The sequence below is a fragment of the Notechis scutatus genome, chromosome 2, assembly GCF_049901735.1.
Source record: "Notechis scutatus isolate UNSWTSFEM ecotype Mainland chromosome 2, rNotScu1.2, whole genome shotgun sequence".
Taxonomy (NCBI): Eukaryota; Metazoa; Chordata; class Lepidosauria; order Squamata; family Elapidae; genus Notechis; species Notechis scutatus.
Window position 1 is genome coordinate 3,884,462 of NC_142010.1, and position 22,700 is coordinate 3,907,161.

The following is a 22,700-nucleotide window of genomic DNA, read 5'->3' on the forward strand; positions in this document are numbered from 1 at the left end:
CACAACAATATACAATAGATACAAACTCAAGGTAAACTGCTCCAAACTATGACTTCAGCAACAGAGTGGTCAATGCCTGGATTACTCTACCTGACTCTGTAGTTTCTTCCCCAAACCCCAAAAACTTTAACCCCTTTCCTAAGAGTTCTATAAGGGGTATGCATAAGCGCACCAACGTGCCTACCTAACGTTCCCTTTTTATTCATATCCATTTCATGCATTCATAATCATGTTTATACTTATACCTGTTATCTAATACTTACTTGACAAAATAAATAAATAAAATAAAATAAATAAAATTCTGGTCCATGGATCAGCACCGCGCCACAGCATGCCAGAAACTGGGCCATGCAAACATGTGAAGCCCCATTTGTGGGATCCAGGCAGCACACAAAACCATGGCTCCCCCCTCCGGTCCATGGGAAAACCTCTGTCCACATAACCGGTCCCTGGTGCGTAAAAGATTGGGGGCCACTGGGCTAGAGCAGTAGTCCCCAACCACTGGGCCCCGGACCGGTACCGGTCCGTGGATCATTTTGTACCGGGCCGCCTATTTTGCTTGGGCGCCACCATCTTGTTTCAATGGCGCTTGAGAAAGTGCTTCCGGGTGAGCTTGTCGGTCGTCGGTTGGAAAGCGGCGTTTGGGTGCTGAAGGAATCCTCGCGCCTTAGTTTCGTCGAAGGGGGGCGGCGGCTTCTAACGAAGAGCTGTCCCAATGGCGGTGGAGTCTCACATTACTCAGGAGGAGATTAAGAAAGAGCCCGAAAAGCCCATCGACCGCGAGAAGGTACAAAGGAGGAGTTGAAGGTGGCGGGGAGAAGTGGGGGACGGCTGGCTGGCCGGTCACTCGGCTCACCTTGCCTTGGTCGTGCGTGCTGATGCCGGTACCGGTCCGTGGATCATTTTGTACCCGGCCATGGTACAAAAAAAGGTTGGGGGACACTGGGCTAGAGGATTCCTTTCATTGCCACCGGGAATCCTATGATGAATTGCTGCCATGCAAATTGATTTATGCTATTGCTAGCTCATGAGTTCTAGTCTCCCGATTCTGAATCTTGACTGACAGCAGTTCTCGAAGAAACTCTTTCCTGGAGAAAGCAGATTGCTCCAAAGAACTTTCATACCGAGCATATATTCTACTATCACACATGCAGGACTAAGGTGATAAAACCCCAGTATGAAGGAAGGAATTGTATTACTTTAGACCAGGGAATCTTTTTCTTGCAAAACTGAGAGAGGAGATGTTAAAGGCAGCTTATTTCCAGCTTATAGTGCTCCGATGTATTCTATTCTGGTTACCATACTATAAAAAAAATGTGGAGACTCTAGAAAGAGTGCAGAGAAGAGCAACCAAGATGATTAGGGGACTGGAGGCTAAAACATACGACGAACGATTGCAGGAATTGGGCATGGCTAGTGTCAGCTTTCCAGCAAACCTGCATTCCAATCAGTAACGCCGAGACAAACATATCTCAAAAGTACCTTTATTAGAATAGCACCTGGCACATCTGTGGAATCCCGAATCTAAAAGTTTTCGGGCTTCCCACAATTCCCCCAACAACAAATCCATCCACCCTTAGTTGTCATCACATCACAGGGCCCAATCACGATCCATCCAAAAGTAAGACCCTTATTTCATCCTGTGCCATACTAAATGACCTTGAACTAAAAAAAGAATTCTATTTTGTCTGCTTAGAGCTACTTAATTGAAATCACCCCCCTCCCACTTTCTCAGGCTACGTGGCAGCGTGGAATAGGGCTTCCAAAGCTGACAGCTAGTCTAGTGAAGAGAAGGACCAGGGGAGACATGGCAGCAGTGTTCCAGTATTTGAGGGGCTGCCACAGAGAGGAGGAAGGGATTGAGCTATTTGCTAAAGTGCCTGTAGGCCAGACAAGGAATAATGGATAGAAACTGAACAAGGAGAGATTCAACCTGGAAATAAGGAGAAACTTTCTGACAGTGAGAACAATCAACCAATGGAACAGCTTGCCCTCGGAAGTTGTGGAAGCGCCATCACTTGAGACTTTCAAGAAGAGATTGGACTGCCATCTGTCAGAAATGGTGTAGGGTCTCCTGCTTGAGCAAGGGGTTGGACTAGATGACCTACAAGGTCCCTTCCAACACTGTTATTTTATTCTATTCTAAATAGTGACTGACACGTCTTGAAGGACAGGAGAATTAGGTCATGATTTTATGACTCAAGGTTCAAAGAAGGTAACATATACAAAACATTTTGAGGTTCAAATTCTGTGGTTTCCAAACTTCCTTTGCTTCCAAGTCCAAGATGTTGGAAACACGTCTGGCATGTCAGAATAGCTCAGGTTGGAACAAGATAGTTTGAATTGAGATTTTTCCATCCTGCAGCTCTTTAGATATCTCTCTGTTCGGTAACTGACTCAACAGGTGGCAGCATTTCTGTATTGTTGCCAAAAAAAAAAAAAAATGGTTGCACAAATATGTCCATGCAGCTACCAGGAACTGAACTCAACTTGAAGGAGACCTTATTTGTACTGCTTATACTGTTAAAAATAAAAAAGTCAACTTCTTAACTTGCAAACCTGATAAAGCAACCCCAAATCTTCAATGTGTTCATAAACGACTTAGATGAGGGAACAGAAAGGGAACTTACCAAATTTGCAGATGATACTAAGCTGGCAGGAATAGCTAACACCCAAGAAGATAGGCTCGAGATCCAGATGGATCTTGACAGACTAGAACGCTGGGCCGTATCTAATAAAATGAAATTCAATATAGAGAAAAGTAAAGTCCTACACTTAGGCAAGAAAAACCAAAAGTACACATTATAGACTGGGTGAAACCAGGCTCAATAGCAGTAACAGTGAAAGGGATCTTGGAGTCTTTGTGGACAACCAGCTAAATATGAGCCAGCAGTGTGCAGCAGCAGCCAAAAAAGTTAATACAATCCTAAGTTGCATTAACAGAGGGATACAATCAAGACCAACTGAGGTACTACTACCACTCTTTAAAGCCTTAGTAAGACCACACCTAGAATACTGCATCCAGTTTTGGTCACATTATAAAAAAGATGTTGAGACTCTAGAAATAGTACAGAGAAGAGCAACCAGGATGATTAGGGGACTGGAGGGTAAAACATACGATGAACGGTTGCAGGAACTGGGCTTGGCTAGTCTAGTGAAGAGAAGGACCAGGGGAGACATGATAACAGTCTTCCAATATCTAAGGGGCTGCCACAGAGAGGAAGGGGTCAAGCTATACTCCAAAGCACCTGAAGGCCGGACAAGGAATAATGGATACAAACTGAACATGGAGAGATTCAACCGGGAAATAAGAAGAAATTTTCTCACAGTGAGAACAATCAACCAATGGAAGAGCATTGCCTTCAGAAGTTGTGGGAGCTTCATCACTGGAAGTTTTCAATAACAGACTGGACAGCCATATGTCACAAATGGTGTAGGGTCTCCTGCTTGGGTGAGGTGGGGGTTGGACTAGATGACCTACAAGGTCCCTTCCAACTCTATTCATCTGTTAAATAAGCAGCCTCTGCTGCTTCTTTCCACACCAACAACTCCTTGCAAAGTTGTTATCTGTTTGTGGGGGGGGTGGGGTGTCCTCTATTTAAAAACATCCCCATAAACAAGCAGCAGTCTCAAAGGAGAAGCTTCTGACCAGTGGTGGGATTCAATTTTTTTTTACTACCGATTCTGTGGGTGTGGCTTGTTGAGCATGGCAGGGGAAGGATACTGCAAAATTCCCATTCCCTCCCTACCCCACTAGCCTGCTTTCCAGCTCCATGCTCCTTTGCAGGGCAACAAAAGAAGACCCAGCCAGTCAGCTGGGACTCGGGAGGCAGAGAAGAGATGGAGGCAGGGCCAGTCAGAGGTGGTATTTGCCGGTTCTCCGAACTACTCAAATTTTCCGCTACCGGTTCTCCAGAACTGGTCAGAACCTACTGAATACCACCTCTGGTTTTGACTGACCTCTGTCAGAAACAGGACTCCATAAATTCAGTCTAGCATGGCACAGTCCAATTCTGCTTCTTTTCCCTTCATGAAATAACTACAAAGAAAGTTGCAAAAACTCATGCAAGAACCGGATGGTGCAAGAGAACACCATTGATCTGCTTCACACACACACGTGGTACAAATGCCACATTTTCTCCGCTTTGCAAAAGAGTATATCTTCAATGGGTATTTCTTAACTCAGCCTCACAAGTAGGACATGCCTAGCTGCATGGGGAAATCGGGGCTATTTCAGCATGATAGAATAGAATAGAATACTTTATTGGCCAAGTGTGATTGGGCACACAAGGAATTTGTCTTGGTGCAAATGCTCTCAGTGTATATAAAAGAAAAGATACATTCATCACGAGTCAAGAATCATAAGGTACAACACTTAATAATAGTCATAGGGTACAATAAGCAATCAAATCATACTAGGAAACAGTCAATATAAATCGTAAGGATATAAGCGACAAAGTTACAGTCATACAGTCACAAGTGGGAGGGGATGGGCGATAAGGAGTGATGAGATGGGGCGTTGGTACTTACCTGACACGCCCTTTCTGTGAGCTGTTCAGAGCATCCATTGTTTGGGACATACCAAAGCTTGGCGTGTCCTACGGGAGGGCTTCCGTCTGGTTCGGATTCCCCTTTTCTTGGTCCTTATGGACCCTTTGTAACACTTTCCTGTCAAAGGCAGCCTCCGTAGAGGCGAAGACATCATTCTAATAGTTTCTAAATAAAAGGCGATGGTGAGGCCCATGTTGTCGCCTTGTAAATTTTCGCTATTGGCGCTTGTGGCCCATGTTGTCAACACCGCAGCGCTCCAGGTCGAATGAGCAGTGATGCCCCTGGGTACAGGAAGAGATTGTGTCTCATAGGACTTGGGAATTGTGCTCTCAGCCACTTACTGGTCATTGAGGAAGGGGTCTTGCACCCAATGGTGGGTGGTTGAAAAGAAACGAAGAGAACCTTTGTTTCCTAACACACATCGTGCAGTTGAAATATATGCAGAAAGCTCGCCTTACATCTATATTGTGGCACTGTCGTGCCAGATTTTATGTCGGTTTCAGACAAATGTGCGGGAGTATCAGTTCCTATGGTCTGTGGAAACCCAAAATTATCTATGGATGAAAGATGGATCTGGACTAAGGACCACTTTGTCTGTTTGAAAAATACAGAGCTCCTATCTAACTGACAAGACAAATAGATCCAGGATGTAACTGGCCGATGTAATGGCAACCAAGAGAACCACCTTGTACGTTAGGAATAGAGACGCATGGTCTACAAGGGCTCAAAGGGAGTTTTCTTGAGTGCGGTAAGGACCTTGTTGAGGTCCCACGTGTGATATCAATGCACTACAGGAGGCTGTAAGATTGTAGCCCCGTGCAAGAAAATGGCATATGCGTGGGTGATGAGAGATGGACTGCAAGTCTCTCCTAGTGATGACCGATGCTAAGGCCTCCCCTTTGCCTGTTTATATGAACAAGATAATAATGAAATGTCATATAAATAACACTGCCGTCTAACAGGTCTTCCCCTGAGATGAACAGCCAGAGCCATCAGAACCTTCGTAAGAACCTTGGGCAGGTGACAACCCAAAGGACAGTGCAATGTATTCAAAACATTGAGTGTTATAACAAAAACTAAGAGTTTTGCTATGTAAGGATCTAATTGGAATGTGGGGATGGGCCTCCATTAAGTCAATGAAGGGTAGAAAATCGCCCCTTCTGAAGCTCAGAAGTATGGAGTTCAGTATACTCATCCTGAGCCTCCTATGAACTATGGATCAATGAAGTCATTTTAAAACTAAAATTGCCCCTGCTGATCTGGTGCCACAGGTCGGTTGCCTGGATCTCCAATAAATGAACAATAGCTGTCTCCATCATGCTCCCTTTAACGGGATCTCCAGAGAGAAGGCAAGTAATGCAAAGGTTCCGGGGAGAGGATGGAAATTCTACAGCCAGGCCTAATCTTCTGATACCTCCAACCCAGGAAACAGAGGTAGAGACATCCCGTCTGTCCGTGAAAGGCTTGAGCCTTCCACCAATAGGGGCAGTCGTGAGGCCTACGTTGTGCCTCGGAGACCTCTGTTTCATGTTCCTCAAGAGATTCTTTTGCTCTGCCCTCCCCTTCAGTATCTATCTCCAGATCGGAAACTATCCGACTGTTGGTGATTCATGCGTCCAGACGGTCCCTGGAGTCTGGAGGGAAAAAGTCCCTGGTAGAGGGAACGAAGGAACCCTCCCAAAAGCTGGGAAGGACTATTTTGGGGTCTATGAAAAGAGAGGAACTTATTTTCTGCTTCTAGTCTCTATCAGAGATAGGTCGGGGCACCACCAACCGTATTATCTCCCTATATTGGGGAGGAAGCAAGCTTCCATTAGTTGTGTGATATCGGCTTGCCAATGTCTGAGCCATAGCAGTAGGCGAGGAGTAACCTGAGATGCCATGGCTTGAGCAGATAATTTAATAGAGTTTTGCAGCGTCCTTGTGCGCCCTGATATTGGAATTTGAGATAATCTCCCTCAGATGGCGGAGCAACCTGAGAGACGATCTAGTAAAAAAAAGGGGGGAATGAGGCCGACTCCGCTCTTATGGCCCTCACATCAGATTGACATGCTCTACATGGGGACAACTCGACCCTGTATATCCTTTAACTTGAAAGCCTCTTCTGCTTCCGTTGGAATTGCAGAGGAGGATGATAATTGCCATTATTGTTTTATCTACTATCGTGATGATGAGAAATTTAGCAGAATGAGAAAACCAAATTAAAAATTTGCTATCATAACTGTAAGAGGGGTATACGCCACTGAAGAGACCCCTTGTTGCTGGACGAGGTCCAAGAACCTCTGTGGGACAGTTATGACTTCCTCTTACATTATTGGTTGGGAGAAGATTAAATCATCTGACCCCCCCTTATATAACGATTGTTGGGCTGAGGGGAAATGGAATATCAAGGCAGGAAGTAGTTGTTGTTGTTTTTTGAAACAACAGAGACTTGAAAAAAGTCTGAGGACGAAACAGACCTGAAGGTCGGTGGTCTGGCTTAATGCCTTCAATGTTTGACATGCCCCTCCCCTTTTTAGGGGATCCGCCTCTGACAGATTTTGGTCACTGTTGTGAGTAGACCCTTCCTCAACCTGTTCCATCTGGTCTCTAGTACTCCCTCATCCTGTGCATCGTGTGAATGTGTAACTGGATTATATAATACTCCCCTGAAGGAGGTACCTGCTGGTAATGAAGGTCCGTTCTGCATAGTAACTAAATCGAGTGAGAATCGAGGTCAGATTGTGGAGGCTGCCTAGCCATCAACTTCTACTGTGCCCCGGCTGCGATGCCTCTTCAGGTTGCCATGTCCCTCCAGGCCTTCAATTTGTCAGGGATATCCTCTGGGAGGAGGAATTCTGGTGTGGTCCCACAACTGTCTGTCAGGCAAGTAGCACTGCTGAAGACCTGTGTTGAACCGGTCTCTCTGAGGCTCTCCTGGATGGCGTTGAGAGATCCAGGGATGGAGGCAAGGTGAAATATGGAACACTTCACAAATTTGCGTGTCATCCTTGCGCAGGGGCCATGCTGGAGCACTCTGGAACTGGGACCAGCCTGGCTGGGGAAGAGGACTGAGACTTCTGTTCAACCTCCCTCATGCATTTTTTTTTTAAATTTAAGATATGCTCATCCAACGCATTTTGGTGTCTCTTTGGCATCCTTTGTTGCCTTAGAGGTCTCTCTAGGACGTTTTTACCTACTTTGAGTTGGTTTATTGTCCTCTGGGGGTATTTTTGGTTGCCCTTGAAGATTCTGACCTAAAGCCCACAAGGTGAGATATCTATATCTGTTCTGTCTCACTTGTAGCCACAAGTGAGAGTCCAAATGTCCTGAAGAAATAAACACGAACAAATAATACCAGAAACCACAGAGTTAACTTGTCTCTGAAATCGTCGTTGGCAGCTTTCCCAGAAACTGTCTTCAAGCAGAGATAATGAGCCCCAAGAAGATAAATCAGGAACAGGAACAGAGGCTTCTTCAAAGCTGCACAGTAATTAACTAAGTTTGATCCAGACAAGGGCCGTTAACTAACACGCCTCCTTATATTCCCTGGAGGGGTGTGTCAGTCTCTCTAATTAGTCTCTGACTTGACGTTTCTTTTCAAATTGTGCTTGATGTCTCAACCTAAGTCTAGTCCTTGCATCAACCCAACATTCGTCATCACTCAAGGACTCTGGTATATTCTGTGGATCATCTGCTGACACCTGAGGCATGATTGAAGTGGAAGGTTCTGGAGAGGAGGGAGTTTCCGACACTCCCTCATCTTCCTGGCTCACGTCTGCATCTCTCATTAGAGCAGGCTCCAATTCCAATGCCAAACCTTCCTCATCACTCGACCCTGTGTCTTCTGATACATCAGACTCAAAGCTCACAGCAGGCTCAAACCTTACTGTCACAACATATATCTATGTATCTATATGTGTATGAGATATTAATGGACCGTTGACTGGTTCAGAGGACTGATATAAACAGAGGCAGGGAATCCTGATATTTTCTCTCCCCCCGTTTTTTTGTAAATTCAATTTGTTATTATGTTATTATTCATAATAATATTGCTATCATTAATATTGTTATTATTGATAATATTTTTGTTATATCTGTGCACAGCTACTAACATAAATTGTTGTGCTGTTACCAAACTCATAATTAGATGACTGAATATGGAATCAAATTGTGAGGCCAAATAGAGAACACCTTTCAGGACCTGTATTGCAATTGGGCGATCCTGCAGTCACTGGCGCTCAACAGCTTCCTGCCCAGATGGACACAGGCCTTGATGCTCGCTGTTACTGTGCTGCTAGAATTCTGTGAGGGCTGCCAACTGAAAAAGGAAGCCCAATAGTCAACCTCAGAAAGAGGTCCGTAATCGGCATAAATGTCCCCTGGACCCTCATGGAGATCCTTGTGAGGGGAAGTGGCCTCTCAACAGATAATGCCATGGAATTCTTATAAACAAAATGATGCCGGCGTTGTTTTAGTCGTCAAGATGTAGCATCAACCATCACCTCTTAACGTGAGCCGATGCAAATATTTGAGAATTTGAGCAGGAGAACTCAGAGTCCTCTGGCTCCACCCGATCAATAGCCCTTGCTTCTTCTATATACCTTGCGGGAGTATATCTGAAACTACAGAATCTCCTGTGGAGAGATACCTGAGGGTAAGGATGCTCTGTCCTGCTTAGTGACTGGAGTTATAGGGAATTCCAGTCAGAAGGAGCGCTCTGTTGTTCAGAGCAGTATGCTGCACCTCCGCAGAGATACATTGGCATATTGCTAATTCCATCCACAGTCACATCTTTGTGGGGATCTTTTCCGGTAAGTCATCATCTTGACAGAATCTGACCACTGTTGGAGCAATGTGGCCACAGAGTCACTTCGAGTCACTTGTACTGATCTAGATGGGCTACCTGATCTTGTGCAGCTGCGCTGCATCTGGATTACACAGACAGATTCAGGGGTGGTTGCAGAGGGGGATTGGAGCCGAAGTAGGCCTGGAGGAGATGAGTTTTGAGAATTTTCTTCATCCTCTCACATGAACTTCTTCATGTGTTTTTCTAGGACCTTATGGCGCTTGTTAGCGTCTTTTTCTGCTGCTTAGGACATACACTTAGAATGCTTCAATTTGTTTTGAGAATTTGACATGGCTCTTGAGCTACTGCCGCTTGCCATTGTGACCGCTTATTAAATTTTACTGTTAATGAGGCTGAAATGTTGGGCGGTTGGCACGCCCAGGGGCCTGAACCAGCAATGGCCAGGGAACCCTAAAACAAAAACTAAAACTAAAAACTAAAAAAAAAAACTAAAACTAAAAAGGGGGCGTGCATAAGCGCACCAACGTGCCTACCGTCCCTGTCCTATTGTTTCTCTTATTCTTCTTTTATTTTTCTTATATGTACCCATTTCATGTATTCACAACTATGTATACACTTATACTTATTATCTTGTAAACAATTGGCAAATCAAATAAATAAATAAATAAACAATGCTCCCCAGTTTTGTATAATCTTATGTAAGAATACTGAATTCTTATTCTTGTTCCTATTATTATTATCGTTATTATTATTTTGTTATTAATATTATTATTTCCGAATTAGCCAAATTAGGAACACCTCACAGGCCTAGAAAGGAGGAATTGTTGAAATAAGATGTAGGCCGGCGACAGCTTCCTGCACAGGCGGACACGGGCCTTGGTGCTCGCTGTGGTGCTGCTGTTTAATTCTGTGAGGGCATAAGCCAACAGTTTCCTCCTTAATGAATAAGGGTCCAAAATAGAATAATTATATCTGAATATCTATCTATCTATCTATCTATCTATCTATCTATCTATCTATCTATCCACACACATATGTATTAGGGTGATTTCTCTCGGGTTCCAGGAAGGAAACCCCTGCTTGGGGAAAGAAAAGCCTCTTACAGTTCCAGAAATAAAATGCAGATCACTACCGCATGGTTAGTGAGTCTGCAATGGCACCAGCCGTTATCTCTTTAGGCGCGTAATGAGGTAAATTGGCTCAGCAGCACTTCCACGCCTTGTGGGGAGTCGATACTGCAGAGTTTCCCCTTGAATAAAAAAGGCGCGGTAGGGCAGATGGGCGCTGATGCCCCCACCCCAGACGGTGTTCCCAGGGGAGAGAAAAAAGCCTCGGACCCTTTTAAAATGGAGCCTCTCCCGTCAGGCGCAGGCGGCGGCGATCGTAGCGGCAGCAGCAATCGTAGCGGCGGTGGCGATCGTAGCGGCTCGGCTTGAAAAGATCGTAATGTGAGTTGTTAGCCATGCAGCTGAGGTGTTATCACCTCCGATCGTCCTGGGGGCGAGAGATCATTATCTGAAGCTACAGTGAGCTCCCTGGCTTGAGTTATATATCGTAGGGAGCTGCTTGACACATTGAAACTAAAAGCCTTAAAGGAGTTGTTTAGAGTTTAAAAGCAAACTTTTTTGTTGACTCCTTTTGAAGCCTTTGCTATTCCGGCCAAGGGAAAGGAAATTAAGCTGCCTATATCCACGAAGGCTGAGCAAAAACTGGGGACGCTAGGGAGGAGTCCCGTGGAGGAGGAGGAGCGTCCTCCCAATTAAAGCCCAACCTATCAAACAAGCGACAGAAGCATCATCCCAAACAATGGATGCTCTGAACAGCTCATCTGGAGAATATTCAGTTTGGCCATCATTCATTCATTCATTCATTCATTCATTCATTCATTCATCCTTCCTTTTATTTTTTTCTTTTAACCTGCTTGAGGAAGAACGCAGACAAGTTGTCAACTCATGAATCAATGTCAAGTTAACTCGCTCTGCAACAGAAGATTTAACAAGGGTATCAACAGGAGACAAGCAAAACTTCTACTGACCCACGATGACGGAGAGCTGTAAAAGTGACTCACGGTGACCGGGTGCAACCTGCTCAAACATTAACCAAAATAAAGGTCACCAAGGTGAAACATTCGTGAAGTGGACTGAAGACAATACAACTGGACAAGGCCACAGGGGTCAACTTAGGCTGACCACTGAATACAGGTTCCATAATGCAGGATGCAGTCGAGATACTCTTGAGAAGCGAACCTCTTGTTTATACTTACCGTATTATCGGCGTATAACACGCACTTTTTTCCCTGAAAATAGGGGGCAAATGATGTATGCGTGTTATACGCCGATATAATGTTTAAGAAGCCAGCGGAGGCCGGGCGGTGCGAGCAGAGGGCAAGCGGAGGCCGGGCGGTGCGAGCGGAGGGCAAGCGGAGGCCGGGCGGTGCGAGCGGAGGCCGGGCGGTGCGAGCGGAGGGCAAGCGGAGGCCGGGCGGTGCGAGCGGAGGCCGGGCGGTGCGAGCGGAGGGCAAGCGGAGGCCGGGCGGTGCGAGCGGAGGCCGGGCGGTGCGAGCGGAGGGCAAGCGGAGGCCGGGCGGTGCGAGCGGAGGCCGGGCGGTGCGAGCGGAGGGCAAGCGGAGGCCGGGCGGTGCGAGCGGAGGCCGGGCGGTGCGAGCGGAGGGCAAGCGGAGGCCGGGCGGTGCTTCAAAGTTTTTATTTAGAAATTTAAATTTTTTCCTGAAATTTCCCTCTTAAAATGAAGATGCGTGTTATACGCCTGTGCGTGTTATACGCCGATAAATACGGTAAATATAATCTGTGGCAGCCTGAGGCCTTACTTAGCTTCTACCAAATTGAGCTGGAAGGAACCTTGGAGGTCTTCTAGTCCAACCTGCTGCTCAAGCAGGAGACTCTATAACATTTCAGACAAGTGGCTGTCCAGTCTCTTCTTAAAAACCTCCGGTGATGGAGCAGCCACAACGTCTGAAAGCAAAGCTGTTCTGCTAGTTAATTGTCCTCACTGCTAGAAAGTTTCTCCTCAATTCCAGGTTGCTTCTCTCACCTTGATTAATTTCCATCCATTGTTTCTTGTCCTGCCCCTCTGGTGCTTTGGAGAATAAGTTGGCCCTGTCTTCTTTACTCAAATCTGATTCCCCTTCCATTTCACCCATGATTCACACCAGAACAACTAGACACAGGAACAGTTCCCCCCACCCACCCCCAAACACCATCACTCTGCTAAACAAATAATTCCCTCAACACTGTCCAACTATTTACTAAGTCTGCATCACTATTACTATTAATCCTCCCACCCTTCCTTTCACCCATCTCCTCCTTGTTTGCATCCTAACGATTTTATTGACTGTTTCTTAGTATGATTTGATTGCTTATTGTACCCTATGACTATCATTAAGTGTTGTACCTTATGATTCTTGACGCTTGACGAATGTATCTTTTCTTTTATGTACACTGAGAGCTTATGCACCAAGACAAATTCCTTGTGTATCCAATCACACTTGGCCAATAAATAATTCTATTCTATTCTATTCTATTCTATTCTATTCTATTCTATTCTATTCTATTCTATTCTATTCTATTCTACTCTACTCTACTCTACTCTACTCTACTCTACTCTATTCTATTCCACTCTACTCTACTCTACTCTACTCTACTCTACTCTACTCTACTCTACTCTACTCTATTCCACTCTACTCTACTCTACTCTACTCTATTCCACTCTACTCTACTCTACTCTACTCTACTCTACTCTTCTCTATTCTATTCCACTCTACTGTACTCTACTCTTGTCTTTGACAAATCCAGGTAGTCCTTGACTTACAACAAGTCACTTACTGACTGTTTAAAGTTACAACAGCACTGAAAAATGTGACTGTGTTTCACATTTATGACCACTGCACCATCCCCATGGTTACCTGATCAAAATTTGGACTCTGGGCAACTGACTCATTTTTATGATGGTTGCAGTGTCTTGAATTCATGTGCTCACCATTTGTGACCTCCTGACAGGTCAATGGGGAAGCCAGATTCACATAATAACCCCATTAGAGTTCGTAATATGGGGCAAAATTCACTTCACGTGTGTTAGGAAGTTTCTCCTGAATTCCAGGTTGCTTCTCTCCTTGATTAGTTTCCCTCCATTGTTTCTTGTCCTGCCCTCAGGTGCTTTGGAGAATAAATTGACCCCCTCCTCTTGCCTTTCACTAACAAAGGGTCTTATAATCTTGGCAAGTTTAAGACTTGTGGACTTCAATTCCCAGAATTCCTGAGCTAACATGACTGGAGGAGGAATTCTGGGAGTTGAAGTCCACAAGTCTTAAAGCTGTCAAGTTTGAAAACCCCTGCACTATCACAACGATTCCAGGAAGCAAAATGGTCTTGCGTGGCTTCCCCTTTATCTGGGTGCCTTTCACAATTTTCAAATAGATGGGTTGATTTGCGCAATTGTATTAGCTAACTGCTGCCAATTACAAGCTTGCAATGGAAGCTGCCTACAGTCTATGTAGATTTTGATGACCACAGGGGAGTTGCATCAAAGAAATAATTAAAACCTCTGATTTAATAAAGTTGTCCGACTTACATAGCTGTATAACAGAAAATACCACATGGGAGAAACCTGAAGAGTGCCCATGGCTTTGGTTAGTTGAATCGGCAAAGGGAAATCTACCCTGTTCCCATAAGTTTACAGCTCTGCTAAATCTATTCTGCAAGTTTGGAAGTGGGGACCTTGTCTGGACCATGGTTAAGCACACCATAAAGCAAACCAGACTTTAGTGCAATGTGTGAAACCTATCATTGAGTAGTTTCAGGTTATAAAAGTGTTTTTAAAAGGAAGGGAAAATGCAATAATGCAAAGAGTAGACAGAGAGGTTAAAGAAATGCCACAAAGGTATGTTATACCCTCAAAGAGAATATAACATTTACTGCCATTATTGCTAAACATGTCCAGTATCATACTTTCTATTATTTATGAAACCCATTTATCCCGATATTCTACACCATTATAGCATAGCCAGAAACCACTAGAATAAATTGCTTAATAAAATGTATGAATATGTATTCAATAAAAAAAAAATCTAGGTTTGTTCAATTCCCTTCCTCTAAAGAAAGTATATAACTTAGCATTACAGCCCAAACATTAATAGCAAATAATTGTACTGCACTGAGCCAGGGAAGGACAAGCAAAAATGTATTTTAAGATTACTTAGAAATATATTTTTAAAAAATCAATGCCTGGGAACAGATTCAAAAAAGCTGAAATATTTAACAGTGCAATCTTCTGCATGTCTCCTCATAAAGAAACTTCAAAAGGCCTTATTTTCGGGCAAAGAATTTTTGATTGTAACCTCAATCCTTTTAAAATCAGCATCTATGTTGCCACCCAGATGAACACAAAGAAGCAGGGAAGAGTATTTCTGAAAATGTTAAAATGTTACTATCAGGTTAAAAATTTCTAAGTTACAAATGGCTACAGCCAACTTCTTAGCTATGGCTCACAAAAATAATCCCTAATAATACATTTTAGTTTTGAAATGTTTTACATAATACCTGTCAATGTATGTTATCTATCCAACTGTTTTATCTTACGCTTAGCCTCTTAGAGTATAGCTAGACTTTACTGTTCAGATCTTTCGGCCTTCATAAATATAACATATCATTATATAAAAAAGAAATAAATTAAATGTCAATCACAATGCTGTTGCTTTGGCTTGGGGTAAAAATCCAGGCATTATTATGGCTTCTAAACCTAAATTTAAAGCTTGTTCAACCACATCAAACTACGGACTGCCTACCTATTCCTTGATCTCTTTGTATTCATATAGATAGCAACATTAGATACTGGTTTGAAAAGCCAGAACCGAGGTTACAATCCAAAAAATCCCTTTGCCTACAAAAGTAAGCCTGTTTAAAACATGTTTCTTTATAAGGCATGCAGGAGATTTTGTAGCAAGGCAGAGAAAGGACCATGAGTTTCCTCCATTAATGAAAACCTGAGGCAGGGGTAGGATTCAAATTTTTTAAACCAGAGGTCTCCAAAGTTGGCAAGTTTAAGACTTGTGGACTTCAACTCCCAGAATTCCTGAGCTAACAGGACTAGAGGGGGAATTCTGGGAGTTGAAGTCCACAAGTCTTAAACTTGCCAACTTTGGAGACCTCTGGTTTAAACAACCGGTTTTGTGGGCGTGGCTAGGTGGGTGTGGCCATGTAACTGGGTGGCCATGGCTTTTCTTTTTTTTTTTTTTTTGCAGCATACCCCCTCAAATTTTGGGGCCTTCTAGGCCTCAGGGAAGCCTCCTGGGGGGCGTTTTTGCTCCCAAGAAGCTTCTGTGGGGCCCAGGAAGGTTAAAAAAAATGGAGCCAGGGGGGGGTGCAGCACCCACTCACACTCCCCCGCGCCCGTTTTGGCCTCCTGGGCCTCAGGGAAGCCTCCTGGGCAAAACAGTAAGACAGCGAGAGGAATCATCAGAACAGCTGATCGTCGGGAGAAAAGACCTTAAGGAGTTACTGGGAGGGGGAGAACACAGTGACGTCGTGCACGCGTACAATATCGCGCATGTGCGATAAGGACTGACTGGGCAGACAAGGGAGGGGCGGACTGAGAGGGGCAGGGCCAGCCAGGGGCACGATTTGCCGGTCCTCCGAAGTGCACAGAATCATAACAACCGGTTCTATAGAACTGGTCCGAATCGGTAGAATCCTACCCCTTGACCTGAGGCCCTTCAGCGCAGAAATTTTGTTCTTCTTATTGGTGCTTTCCCGGCTGCCATTTATGGGACGGGAACAAAAACATTCGAAGGGCATCCCATTCATCATTTCAATTATATCAAACGGTGGGCTATAACAGATTACTCGATTTACGACAGTTCACTGAGCGACCATTCTCAAAGTTACCATGTATATCTGTCTGTCCAGTGATGGGATTCAAATTTTTTTTTTTACTACCGGTTCTGTGGGCGTGGCTTGGTGGGCGTGGCAGGGGAAGGTTACTGCAAAATCCCCATTCCCTCCCCACCCCACTAACCTACTTTCCAGCTCCATTCTCCTGTGCAGGGCAACCAAAGAAGACCCAGCCGATCAGCTGGTATTTGGGAGGCAGAGAATAGACGGGGGGCGGGGCCAGTCAGAGGTGGGATTTGCCAGTTCTCCAAACTACTCAAAATGTCCGCTACTGGTTTCTCCAGAACTGGTCAGAACCTGCTGAATATCCACCTCTGTGCCTGTCCTTGTTTCTCACTACAATCCCACTTGCTCCTTATGTTTCTTGCTCCAGGGTTGGAGTGTTCAGGCTTTTGGGGGGAATACCAGGCACTTAGTCCTGCAGGCTCAGGGATCAGCTTCCTCCTTCCTTGCACCTCTGTGTAAGTTTGATGGCCTTTAAAAAGGGCTTAAATACCTTCTTATTTGACTAGTGTAGTGTTTCTCAACCTTATCAACTTGAAGTTGTGTGGACTTTTAACTCCCAGAATTCCCCAGCCAGCTGGCTGAGGAATTCTGGGAGTTGAAGTCCTCACATCTTAAAGCTGCCAAGTTTGGGAGACGTTGGACTAGTGAATTATGGTAATACAGGGCCTGAGTATCCCACCCTATTATTTTCTTGTTCCTAGGTCAGTGATGGCTAACCTATGACACGCGTGTCACTCGTGACACGTTGAGGCACTTTGACTGACACGCCTGTTGGTGTGGGGAAAACCTGCACATTTAGAGGCTGCCTGTGCTCTGCTCCAATCCCTGCTCCCTGCTTGTTGCGTGGAGGCGTGGTGTCACCGCTGCCGCAAGATCTTTGCAGCAGAGAACCAGTTTTAACCGCCATAAACTGAGGTTTGTCAGTTTCATTACCTCAGGAACGCTACAGGAGGAAAGGAGATCCATGAGGTTCACAGCCCTGTAAGGTGGCCTTCCGATCCCCACATCCTGCACCTGCAGCCCTGAGACCAGGGAGACGAGTTTCACAGCCCTGTGTGATCACCCCAGCCCAGTCCGTCATAAACCAAATTATTGATATTTCTTGAAGTGACACACGACCCGAGGAGGGCTACACTTTTTCCCGATTTTCGACACACCAAGCTGAAAAGGTTAGCCATCACTGTCCTAGGTTAATATTTTAATGACAGGGTTTCTATTTTAACACAGAGCATCGTTTGAAAGCATTGTTTGAAAGCTGCACGCTGTTGTGTTTGTCTTCAACGTTAATCTTTGCGTACTGGTTTGGCTACTAGATTTTTGGGGGTTGGATTTTTTTTTTTTTAAATTATTTGTGGCTGTTTTTTTAACATACATATACGCTCTACCTTAAAGGTACACGGTCACAACTATTATTATAATCATTATCCTAGCCTCTGAAATCTTTTCCAACCTTTTCATCTTATTAAACAGTTAGTCAAAACATTTTGATGTCACAGGATATGAAGATGAGCCATCCTTTCCCTGCTCGGTTATTGGCACAGCTATTCCACAAGTTTGGGACTCTTAAAATAGGAATTAGTCACTGTAAATGCTATAAATAAACCTAAACTAAATATCTTCCCGAGCTGTGATGGCTGTTTCATGCAAACACTAGGTCAAAATAAAACAAATCCTAAAGCCAGGATGAACCCAGTCATCATGTGTGAAGTAGGCCAGGGAGACCACAGAGAGAGGAGGCCTGTTAAGATTCCTTCAATGGGATGCAAGGAGATTGATATAATAATTTATTTGGTATTTGCTCTCCTGGAGAACACTTGTCCTACATCCATTTCCCTGACACTGTGTTTTTCTGATACATGGCAATACAAATGCCATCATTCCCAACAGATGGGGTTGCTTATATATTAATTCAATTTGTGGATCTGCCCATCTCAATAAGTGATCCTGGGGAGCAAAATATTCCAATGTGCCTGGGGAACACCAGGCTCAGGGATCTGTCCTAGATTCTCTAAATCCCACATATTTTATGCACGTTCTCCATCACCAGTTCCAGACACAACTCATGGCTGGCAGAAGGGGGTGTACTTCTTTTCTGCTTATTCTACCAAGATGTTCTGACCCAAACCTTGTTCCAAGGAAGCAAACACAAAACAGAGGTAACAGCAAAACCTTTCAATGATCCTTTACGAATTCCGTTCCTTCACGGTTAAAAGGCTGTTTCAAACTAATCGTCTCCGATAAGAACGAGCCTTGCCAAGGTTGTGCAAAGCTGCCAAGAACACCAGATAAAGTTACTAAGAAATATTTCCAACACAAAGAGTCTCCAAACACCAACCAAGATATTCGGAACGTCCACAAGGCTTGAGTACAAAAACTTCTTTGCTTCCTGCAAAGAACTCCGGTTTCTCAGCTGGCTTTTCTCTCTGAAGGGAGGGGCCATTACCTGGCAGCCTTACTCCCGAGTCGCCTGTGCTGCTGCAGCTGCTCTTTCCTTCGAGCACACTGGGCACAGGCTCCTCAGGGATTTTTTCATCACTGCTGCCAGCCTCCACAATCTCCGAAGGCAGCATTCCACTCCCTGATGGTCCTGATCCCATTCCTGCATCACACGCAGGCACCTCATCTGAACCCTCGCTCTCCGAAACCTCAGCCGTCCGCACCTGCTGCCGGCGAACCACAACACAAGGAAGCGGTGGAAATGCAGGGTAGCCTTTGACTTACAACAGTTCGTTTAGGGACCGTTCAAAATTACAATCGCACTGAAAAAAAGGGATTATTTCTTTTCTCCCACACTGACAACCATTATAGCAGTGGTGATATGCTACCGGTTCAGACCGGTTTGGCCGAACCGGTAGTTTTTTTAAAAAAAGCCACCTATGATCAGATGAGAGGAGGGGAAAAAAGCCTCCAAAATTAGCTGAGAAGAGACCCACTCCTGCACTTTTCTCTTCTACATCCTCTCAGATGATTGGTTGGTGCTGCAGGCCTCAGCTGTTGTGGGGAAAGCTGCGTGTTGCGATCACCAGACCGATAGTGGAACAGGTAGGATCCCACTGCTGCATTATAGCATGGTCATGTGGTCAAAATTTGGATGCTTGGCAATTGACTCATATTGATGACGGTTGCAGTGTTCCAAGGTCCTGCGATCACCTTTTGAAACCCCGGACAAGCGAAGTCAATGGGGAAGCCGGATTAGTGTTACTAACTGAACAACTGCAGTGATTCTGCCGAGCTCGAAGCATGTTTATGCAGTGGCATCCATTATCGCTTCTCAACATGCCCACAGACAAGGTGGGGGGGAGGGAAGGGTGAGAAGGAATGTAGCCTCCAGACATCAAGGAGGAGAACCATGAGAGACAAGGTCACATCTGCAGCTGTCAGCCAAAACAGAGGCTCTTTCTCATAACAATACAATGACACGCCATTGGACAATGTGACCTCCACTACTAGGGGGAGAGGGAGAATTCTATATTGTAACTATGTGGGTTTGCGCGGGAATTAGGTAGAGCTGGTTTGCGTGCCGAAATTATGTTCTCAATAAAGCTTTGCACTGAGTGGGGTGGTGGCCTAGAGGTGGAGCTCTCGCCTCACAATCAGGAGGCTGTGAGTCGATCCTAGGTAGAGGCAGATATTTCTCTCTCTGGGCACACTGAGAATATATCTGCTGAATATAACTCCGCATTGGCAACAGGTAGGGCAGCTGGCCAGTAAACACTCCGCTCCATTCAGTTGCCCAGACTTCACCCCGCAAGAGATTGTGGGGTTGTTAAAAGAGGGTGAATAAGGTTTTGCACTGAGATGTTGCCCGGCCTCGGGTGTGATTGCTTTTGGTTGGGATCATCAGTCGGGACATGGACAGATTCACTTAACCACTGTGGCAAGACAAGATCGTAAAATGGGACAAAACTGACTTAACATCTGTCTCACTTAACAGAAATTTTATACTCAGTTATGGCCATAAGTTGAGAACTACCTAGCTTCCATCAGTGGCACGAGTCAAAAAATTTAAAACAACAGAAGAGGCGGTTACGCTAACATTAACACAACCACAGCAAAGTGGCTGCAGCAATTCTGCTGCACCACCCCAAGTATACATATCTTTATTGGCCCTTTCATGGGGGAAAAACATATTTAAAAGTGTACAAGACACTTTTAGAGACTGTTGAGTCATCATTTCAGAGATATTTCCTTATCTAAATGGTAAAAGAGAATGACCAAGGACAAAAAGCTATGGAAATGGGAGTAAATTCTTGCTGGCTTGACCACTCTCCAGTAGCCAATAGCAGGATTGGTCTATCCAATTGCTGATGGCTAGATGGAATTAGTTTCCTTGCTATCTAGTAAGAGAATAACAGAGTTGGAAGGGACCTTGGTGGTCTTCTAGTCCAGGAGTCGACAACCTTTTGGACTTCCGAGACCACCAAACTCATAATTTTAAATCTCAAGGACCAGAGACCCTAGGAAAATCCCCCCAAAAGTCTGCAGGAAAATTCCTAACCCTGTTTTCCTACCGATCGATCATTCTTTATTTGGGTTCACAGGATACCATCTCCAGCTCTGTTCTTGGGGGAGGGGGGAGAGAGACTTTTGGCTTCATGCAAGGAAAGCAGCAGAAGCAGCAGAAATCTTTCTTTCTCTCCCCCAAACTCCGCCAGAATGGCGCAGCCTCTTGGAGCAGGATGCCTTGCAGGGTCCCAAAGACTCATTGCTGGCGGAGTTTGGGGGAAAGAAAGGAAGACTTTTGCTGCTTTCCTTGCGTGCAGCCAAAAGCAGAAGAAGAAAGAAGCGGAAAGAAGCAGCCCGGTGGCCAGGCAAGGTACATGGGGCAAGTTTCCCCCCTCCACCCTTTCCCCCCTCCCCCCACTACCTCGTGTTGTTCGCAATGCAAGCGACGCAAGCCTTGTGTTCCCGCGGGCCATGTGGGCAGCGCAGCCTTGTGTTCCCGCGCAACTAACTGGATTAGTTAGTTAGTTTATTTTATTGTCATCACACCTCCTACAACGAAATCAAACACCATCTTCAGTGCACATCATGACCATGAAAATAAACATAAACACACATCCTTCACGCTCCACATTAATTGCTTGGGGGGCACTTTAGAGGTGACATTTCTCTGTGGACCACCAAAATTTTCTCGCAGACCACCAGCGGTCCCCAGCCCATTGGTTGGTGACCACTGGACTAATCCAACCCCCCCTGCTCAACCCTATACCATTTCAGATAGTTGTTCAATCTCTTCTAAAACACCTCCAATGTTGGGGAGCACCCACAACTTCCAAGAGGTAAGTCGTTCCACTGATTAATTGTCAGGAAATTTCTCCTAGGTTGCTTCTCCCCTTGATTAGTTTCCATCTATTGCTTCTTGTCCTGCCTTCTGGTGCTTTGGAAGATAGGTTGACCTCCCCTGTTTTTTGCAACAGCCCCCTTAGATATTGGGAAATTGCTATCATGTTACCCCTAGTCCTTCTTTTCTCTAGACTAGCCATACCCAATTCCTCTCCATACCCTTTCCTCCTATCTGGCGTGATTCGTTGTTCTCACATGCCGGTGGTGGCGCAGTGGCTAGAATGCAGTTTGGCAGGTTAACTCTGTTCACATTGCCAGGAGTTTGATTCCCTCAATCCTGACCGGCTCGAGGTTAACTCAGCCTTCGATCCTTTCCGAGGTATAATAAAATGAGGAGCCAGATTGTTGGGGGGGCAATACGCTGACTCTGTAAACTGCTTAGAGAGGGCTGTAAAGCAATGTAAAGTGGTAGATAAGTCTAAGTGCTATTGCTATTATTCTAAACCAGGGGTTCCCACCTGGGATGGACCTACGCACCTCTGGGGTGCGTAGACGGCGATATTCCAGGGGTGCAAGAAAAGTCCAGATAAATAACAGGATATTGGCTATATGTTGGCATTTTTATTTATTATGCAATGGATTAAGTTTGTTTTCATTTTAGAGTTAAGTATCGTTATTTAGTAGCCGTCACATACATAGCTGAAAAGATTCAATCCTACCATATATTTAACGCTTCAGTAGTTCCTAAAGTCTAAATTTCAGAGGGTGCGAGGTTCGAGTGAAATTTCTTTAGGGTGCGGGGCGAAAAAAGGTTGGGAACCACTGTTCTCGACGTACTCAATTCCTGCAGCTGTTCTTCATTATGTTTTAGCCTTCAATCTTTAATCCCTTTTGTTGCTCTTTTCTGCACTCTTTCCAGAGTCTCAACATCTTGTTGATATCCGGGCGACCGAAACTCGATGCGATATACCAAGTGAGGTCTTACCAAGGCGTTATAAAGTGGTACTACTATCACTTCATGCGATCTTGATTCTATCCTTTTGTTAATGCACTCTAGGACTGCATTGGTTACGGAGAGACTAGCTTATCCGTAGGGCTAGGGCAGGAGCAGTCCACTGAACCAGGCTCAACAGCAGTAACTGTGAGAGGGATCTTGGAGTCTT

The 22,700-nt window shown here is 45.0% G+C and overlaps 1 protein-coding gene and 1 pseudogene across 10 annotated transcripts in view; both read right to left on the reverse strand.

Annotated features, from left to right (window-relative positions):
* The window catches only part of PPT2 (palmitoyl-protein thioesterase 2), a 73,641-nt gene that overhangs the window by 40,780 nt on the left and 10,161 nt on the right, over nt 1-22,700 (reverse strand). The window contains exon 2 of one of the 10 annotated variants that reach the window (XM_087953305.1): nt 21,119-21,246. The exons of 7 other annotated variants lie outside the window; for them this stretch is intronic. The gene's annotated coding sequence lies outside the window, so the exon portion shown is untranslated. Of the gene's footprint in view, nt 1-2,630; nt 2,889-21,118; nt 21,247-22,700 lie in introns of those variants that run through there. 2 more of the 10 variants (XM_087953309.1, XM_026687616.2) reach the window with 2 other exon arrangements.
* LOC113425455 (U6 spliceosomal RNA) lies at nt 7,505-7,560 on the reverse strand (annotated as a pseudogene).